Raw genomic sequence first — 7,938 nt, forward strand, 5'->3', positions numbered from 1 at the left:
TCAGGATTTTCTGTAATATTAGGTTAAAGGTCCAAAAATGTCAATTTTTAGAAATTTTTTGTGGCTCACAAAATTTTTTTTTAATTTTACGAAACAGGTTCGTATAATACTATACTCGAGCTTCAATGCCCTTTTTTAAAAATTGTTTACTACAACGCGACACAATTGTGAAAAATGAGTTTCGAAGCGTAAGTGTACAATACTATTACGTAATATTTAAAAAATATTTTGGTAAACCACAAAAAATTCATAAAAATATTAAATTTTTTAGTTTTATATGTATGTATATTTTACTGAATAAAAAAGTTCCAAATCTGCATAACTTTTTTAAAAAATTGTAAAACAATTTTTAACAATGAGTTTTGAAACTCGAATGTAGTACTATATGATCCTGTTTCGTAAAATTAAAAAAAAATTTTGTGAGCCACAAAAAATTTCAAAAAATGGACGTTTTTGGACCTTTAATCTAATATTACAAAAAATCCTGACCTGATGTGTCATTTTTGAGGTTTTAAACATTTATCATGGAATTTCTTTCCTTTTTTCATGTAGCCAGAAATCTAAAATATTTCACTGAATCCAATCATTCAATGTTGTTTGATTGCAACTTTTACCACAACCTACAAATAGATCTCCATCTTTGGTGTCAATTATATCAATTATTTTGTCATCAGACATTTTTTTTCTTTAAAAGTTCTTAAGCATTTTAAATTAAAATAATAAAATTAAAACGAAACGATAATACATAACTGAAATGAAATTAAATGGTCTGAATCAAATAATAAATAAATCATAATAAACCGTTATGGATATTAACTGTATTTATAATAATTTCAATTATGTTTTAAAAAAGTAGTGAATAAGAATAAGAAAATTGTTTCAAGTATTTTTACTTATAAAGTTGTATTTTTCTTTTATGATCAATTTTTATTGATATAGTTTTTCAAATTATCAATTTAAAACATTTATATTTACAGATTTAGTATATAGAAAATTTGAAGAAAAGAAAAAGCTCAAGGAAAAAAACCTAAGTCAGGACAACCGCACTGTAATAAGTAGGAAGATGGTCAAGACGTTTTGCAGAAGGTGCATTTCCGAAAAAATTAATGACGATAATAGAAACAGGCCTAACACGGCTGAAATAAAAGAATTGTTGAAAATTCGAGAGGAAAGAGGTAAATGAAGTTTATATATATTAATGTTATATTTTCTAATTCACAAGGTTGCTTATATATTTTGAAAAGCTCATAATGAAAAAATTTCCAAGATCTTACAATAAATTTATTGAATCAATCTTGAACATTCTGCACGTATGGAAAATGTTAGTACCTTTAAAAAGGATTATGGAGTTTATGGTTGTAACTACACACCATAGAATTGCCCATGTATGATAAAATAAAAAAAAATTTAAGTTTCAAGTAGTCCCAAGTATTCTAAAATTTTTGTATGGGTCTAAAAAGCATAAAAAATATTCTCAGATAAATTTTGAGTAACTTTATTGTGTATGGTTGCAACCATAAACATCACAATATTTCTCAAAATTTATTTGACAGTGTTTTTCATGTTTTCCAGACCCATAAAAAAATGTTAGAACACTTGGAACTACTTGAAAATGAAAATAATCATTATTATCGTACACGGGTAATTCTATGGTATATAGTTGCAACCATAAACACCATAAAATTACTTGAAATTTATCTGACAGTATGTTATATGCTTTTTGGACTCGGCTGGGCTTCAATTCCGCCTTTTCCAGTTGTTCAAATACCGACTGTACATGACCTATTAATCAAAATATGATTCTACTCAGTTTTTTATTCTCCTTAGACCGACTCTACAAAAAGGTTCTGCGGGGGCTGTATAAAAGGAATATAATACATTTATAGAAATACCGATTTTTCACAGACCGACTCTACAGCGACCAATTTTACATAAATAAATTTTCTGAAATTTTTCGGACCGACTCTACATGAAAACTTCTTTTTAATTTGTCGAATGTTTCAGACCAACTCTACAGGGACCGATTCTACATTGACCAACTTTACATGGAAAGACAGTCTCAAATTTTCGAATTTGGGACTACTCTACATGAAATCTTCTTTTCAATTTGTCGAATTTTTCAGACCGAATCTACATCGACCAATTTTACATGAAAAAAATTTTTCGAATTTTCGAAAATATTGTACAAATTCTTTTATGTAAAATTGGTCGATGTAGAGTAGGTCTGTGAACGATCGAAAATGAAATAAAAATGCATGTAGAGTCGATGTATCAAGAGTAGTTACGGGTAGGACCGACAAGTAAAAAATTGTTTAGATGCAGAATCGTCCCTGTAGAGTCGGTCTGAAACATTCGTCAAATTGAAAAGAAATTTTCATGTAGAGAGGGTCCCTGTGGAGTCGGTCTGAAAAATTCGAAAATTTGAAACTTTCTTTCCATGTAAAATTGGTCCATGTAGAATCGGTCCCTGTAGAGCTGATCTGAAAAATTTGACAAATTGAAAAAAGTTTTAATGTAGAGTCGGTCGATGCAGACGCGGTCTGAAAAATTTGAAAAAAATTTTTTATGAAAAAAGTGGTCGATGTAGAGTTGTTCTGTAAAAAATTGGTATGTCCATAAATGTATTATATTCCTCTCACACAGTCCCCGCAGACCCCTTTTGTAGGGTCGGTCTGAGGAGAATAAAAAATTGTGTAGAATCATATTTTGATTAATAGGTCATGTACAGTTGGTATATGTGAACAACTGGAAAAGGTGGAATTGAAGCCTAGCCTTGCCGGCCGGGGTGGTTACTTCCGATTTTGGGTTTTAGTTTTCCATGATAACTCCATAAGAACAATAAAATTCTTATTAAAAAATATAAATTTTCTTTGAAAAAATGACGGCCCTCTAAAGGTTACAAAAAAGTAACTAAGTTACAAGTTATATAAAAAGTAATTAGAATCTTTATAAGAAAACTTAAAAATTCACCATTTTGAAATAAAAATGTTTTTTTAATTAAAGTGGGTTTTAATCAAAATGTGGAATAGGGTAAAGTACTGTTAGATACGCACCAATTAGAAAATTGCGTCTAAATTCAATTAATTAAACATTTTTAATAGTCAGAAATATTGTTGGTTCATAAATAGGAGATATGAATTCAATTTCTTCTTAGAACGAGTAAGAGTGAAATTTAGTGCCAAGTTATAGCACCGGATTTTTAAAGGGCACACACTTTAATTTCTGACCTAATTTTTGTTCGTTGATTATAATATTTTATTAGTTTATTCAAAATCATATTTGAACAATCGTTTTTTATTTTTTAAATTTGAAATTAAATAATTAGAAAATTTTATCCTTTAAAGAAATTTTAAGTGAATTAACAATATATAATAATTGTTTCCCACCTGGCTTAAATCCTTTCACTCAATTTTGAAGTTATATTACCAATTCGACCTACATCTTTTGTACTAATATTGAGGTTATTATGGGATACGATCTCGGTAAATTCACTTCACAATCCTGTGTGTTTAGATTTTTTTTCTTACACCAGTTGCACTTCCAACTTATTAATAAATTTGCAGTAAAACTTTTTTTGTTTTTGCGAAAATTGTTTGTGTAACTTGATTTACTTTAACCAAAAAATACTTTTAATGACAAGTTTAAATAATAACGTTCAAGTGAACGAACTATTTCTTATTAAAAATAGTTTCAGAAATTACTTATTGCAATAAAAATAATAATTCAAATTCTACATTGATAGATTTTCAAAAATTATTTTTTTATAGTAATTCGAGATTATTGTAATAAAAAATTAATTTGAAAAAGAAATAAATAAATTTTGTTCATTTGAACGCAATTCCGAATTTTAGGATCATATTGACCGATTAAATTTCAATTTTGTCTAGTCGATTCGAATAACTTTCGGCTCGAGTCGATTGAACGCACACCTCTAATCTATGAAATTTTAAACACTGTATTTTTTCTATTTCAGATCAACAAAACGCACAAGCGTCAACTTCTACTGAAGCCCTCAACACAGAGTAAAATGAAAAATTTTGTCTACGCTTTGCTTTGTAATTTTAATTTCTTTAATAAATAACTTTACACAATATATTTCTTGTTAATTCCTCCATGATAATCTTAAATTGCGAAATGATTAAACCTCTATGAATCAATTGTTTTGGATTTAAGTGCACAGGGAGTGCGTAGACAGTTACACAAAAAATTAATTTTCTTTTTAAAAATCTTAAAATTTTATTAAGTTGGCAAATACACTTAAAAATTTTTTTAAACATATATTTTTCCATTTTTTAAATTGTATGAAAAAATAATTTTAATTTAAAAAATTATTCGTTTACAGTGAAGTTAATTTTTTAAAAATTTTGGTAATTATTGACTGGAACAATATTTTTCTATTTTTACTTCACTTTGACAATACTTGAAATTTTAATAGTTATGACTCAAATAGAATTTTTTTAATCTAAATGAGATAACGTAGAGGAACATACACGAAAGTTTCATTCATGTATTTACAGGAACCTTTATATAGATTTCAGAAACACAAGAACCTGTAAGGGAAGCTGTACAGGTTCCTTCATAGGATCCCATTTCCAAGCTTATATCCACGGGGAACTGTACATGTTCCTGTACAGGATCCTCCACAAAAAAAGCTCTCCAAAAACCCACAAAGGTTCCTATACATGATCCTCCTTTGGATCCTGCGAAGGTTCCTTTACAGAATAATAAAGTAAGCCTTCCTGCGCAGGAACCCACAGGGGATCCAGCAGCTGGAAAAATTTTATAAAACCTGATGTTGAGGTTCCTGTGTAGGAACCGGCGAAGGAGGCTTGATATTCAAGGTTCCTGTGCGTGTTCCTGCACGGGTTCCTGTGCAGGAACCTTGTCCCAATATCCCGTACAGGATCCGGACAGGAACACACACAGGATTAATTAGGGATCCTTATGGGATCCCATACGGTTCCTGTACAGGAACCTCCCGGGATGCCATGAGGATCCTGAACAGGAATTTTAAGCTGGGTATGCAGCCCAAAATGTTTTTTTAAGCATGCTATGTAAGAAAAAATAAGAAATGACGTTTAAGACGTATAAAAATTAATATAATTTTATAAAACATTTGTTTTAAGAAAATTTGTTTAATTACAATTTATTGAATTAAAAATTTGTAAAGCTGTTTAAATCGGTGTTAATATTAAAAAGAAATATGTTTAGGTGCTTAATGTAACGAAAAATATAACAATGTTGTTTAAAATTTGTAATAATTATTTAAGAGGGTAATAATTATTTGTTATTAACTATTATGAGAGTAATTTGTGTATTTTATTCATTTATAACGTCCATGATCCTTTAATTTCATTCAATGCTCTCTTCGTGGTCGAGAATGCGCCACATAATTCAATAGCGCCGTTAAACAAATTATTCTAACAGCTAAAGTTTTTCATAAAAAAACGCCATATTTTCTGAAAAACTTCTTTATACTCATATTAACAACTTCTTCACTGGAAGTTTTCGAAATTCAAAACTTCCTCACTGACATTTTTACATCAAAGGTATTCATGCATAAATAATGACACGCACACTTAAAAATTAAAAAATAATAAAAAATAATTTTTTTTCTTAAATTCTGACAATTTCGTTGGATTCAGCAGGGTTTTTTACCAAACTTAGTGAAGTTTCGTAAAATTATATGAATTAATGAATTATATGAATTATATGAATTAATTCGTTTTAAATTATATGGTTAATGAAATATCTCGAGTAGATTGCTGAAATTTAATTATTTTCAAGGATAGTAAAAACTTTAGTTTTTATTTTTTATTGAGGAAAATATTAGTCTATGAAAAAAAATGTATAAGGAAAAAATATGTGTCTTGTCTAGCTGTATAAGAAACTATTTTTATTTTTCTGTTTTTTTTACTTTTTACTTTCAGAGAATTTATTGGAGCATTTATCTTGCGAAAAAAGAGACAGAAGATGTGTTCGAGCGCATCTGCGGTTATTGTACGCGGTGGCTCAAATGTATTCATTGTGGAGCTATGTTTTGGTCTATAGAATTTTCAAAAAAGAGTTGTTGTCATGGTGGTAAAGTAGAAATTTCTCCATTAAAAGATTACGATGAAAATTGAGGCACCCAATTCAAGAACCGGTCGCTCGCTCGGGCTGATCGCTCGAAAGCCAGTCAACGTAGAAAAATGTAAAAAAAAAAAATTCGTAATTTTTATTTTTAAAATATACTTCCTTGTAGAGAATAAAAAGGCGCATCTTTTTATCCTCTGACTTTTTTTTGTACGACGAAATCTTGAGATAATAAATAAAAAAAACTGAAAAAATTTTTTTCTCAAATTTCATTAAATTTTTAAACATAAATCGTCGTATTTCGGACAAATATTAATGAATTTACTTGATATTTGATATACATACGTATTTGGGTCTAGAGAAGACGATAGTATTATAAAAAAGTTAAAAATCATCATTTGTTTAATAATATGTTAATGTAAATACTGACTTGTTGATAATCGTGTTTTCCTACTTTCGCCGACAAAAAGTCTGTGGGGAACTTTGTCGTTGAAAGAACTTCCAGTGAGACATTTGTTCCTCACATATCGAAGAAGTTTTTTGGAAATTTTCGGACCGATTTATTGAAAATTGACGAAGATACGCATTTTTTAATAAAACGCGCGACGCGAATGAAAAATCTCTGCGGACTTCGAGCACCGCAGCCTATATTGTTGCGTAGGTTTGTTTTTCAGTAGTATAACCAACCTAAAATCAGCCAAAGCGACTATGTCGTTTAGCTATAGTAAGCTTTTCTTTCGTATAGCAGAAGTTAATTTACAACTCGTATTTTTTACGTGCTTATAAGTTTCAAGAAGATTATTTTATGTGTTGTTTTTTTTATGTATTTACAATTTTAATGCGTTTTATTTAGTTCTTAATCAGTATGTCAGATTTGATTTTTTCTAACATTGGTCGTAAGAGAACTAGTGATGAAAATTCTTGGGAGAAAAATAAAATGAAAGAAGCTAAAAATAAGGTATTTATATTTATGCTCATATGAATACTTTTTAAAATGTTGTTCTTGGTAAAATATTTTTATTAAAAATAAATTTAAAATATTTTGTAATTTTCATAGTTCCTATCTGCCTGCCTGTTTTTTAATATAAATTCTGAAGAACTTTTTTTTGTATTGAGTTAATCAGTAAAATTTTAATAAAAAATAATATGAATTAAAATAAATTTACAATTAACAATTAAGATTCTATTCAAAAAAAGTTTTCTTTAGATTAAATAACTTTGACTGCATAAATATGAACTCAATTTTATTTTATCAAGAGAAAATAATTTTTAATGTATAATCAATATTTAATAATTAATTAAGTATTTTTTATGATTCACTAAATATTTATAATTATATATAATATTATGATTTACTATCTAAAAAAATCCCCAAATTTTTTATGATTTTTCTAGTTTGTCTTCCCGGTCTATTTAAAAATCACGATCATTTCTCGGTTTTTCGATGCATTTGCAATCCTGATTAATATTATTTTGGATAATTTGATAAAGTAATAACCTGATTCTAATAGGGAGAAGAATATATTTCAGCATCAGGGAAAATAGTTGAAGCAAAAATCTTCGTGCCAATATCAGAATGTTGCCTGCAAAAATGCTTTGAAAATGTTTCAATCGAACGACAGGAGGAGGGTCATCACTCTTTTTGGGCATGTGGCGATTATAATGTTCAAAATGCGATGCTAAGTGGTATGATGACACAGAAAATTCCAACTACTGAAAATAATTCTGAAAAGAAAATAGTTTTTTGGGAATATACGTTCCATTCTCTGAGCGGAAATATTAAAGTATGTAAAAACTTTCTATGCAAGTGTTTACAAATAGACAAATCGAGGCTTGAGACAATTCGAGAAAAACGAAAAAAAA

Source organism: Leptopilina boulardi, unplaced genomic scaffold (assembly GCF_019393585.1).
Source record: "Leptopilina boulardi isolate dan_hultmark-lab unplaced genomic scaffold, ZJU_Lbou_2.1 LbouV2_368, whole genome shotgun sequence".
In the NCBI taxonomy this organism is placed as follows: Eukaryota; Metazoa; Arthropoda; class Insecta; order Hymenoptera; family Figitidae; genus Leptopilina; species Leptopilina boulardi.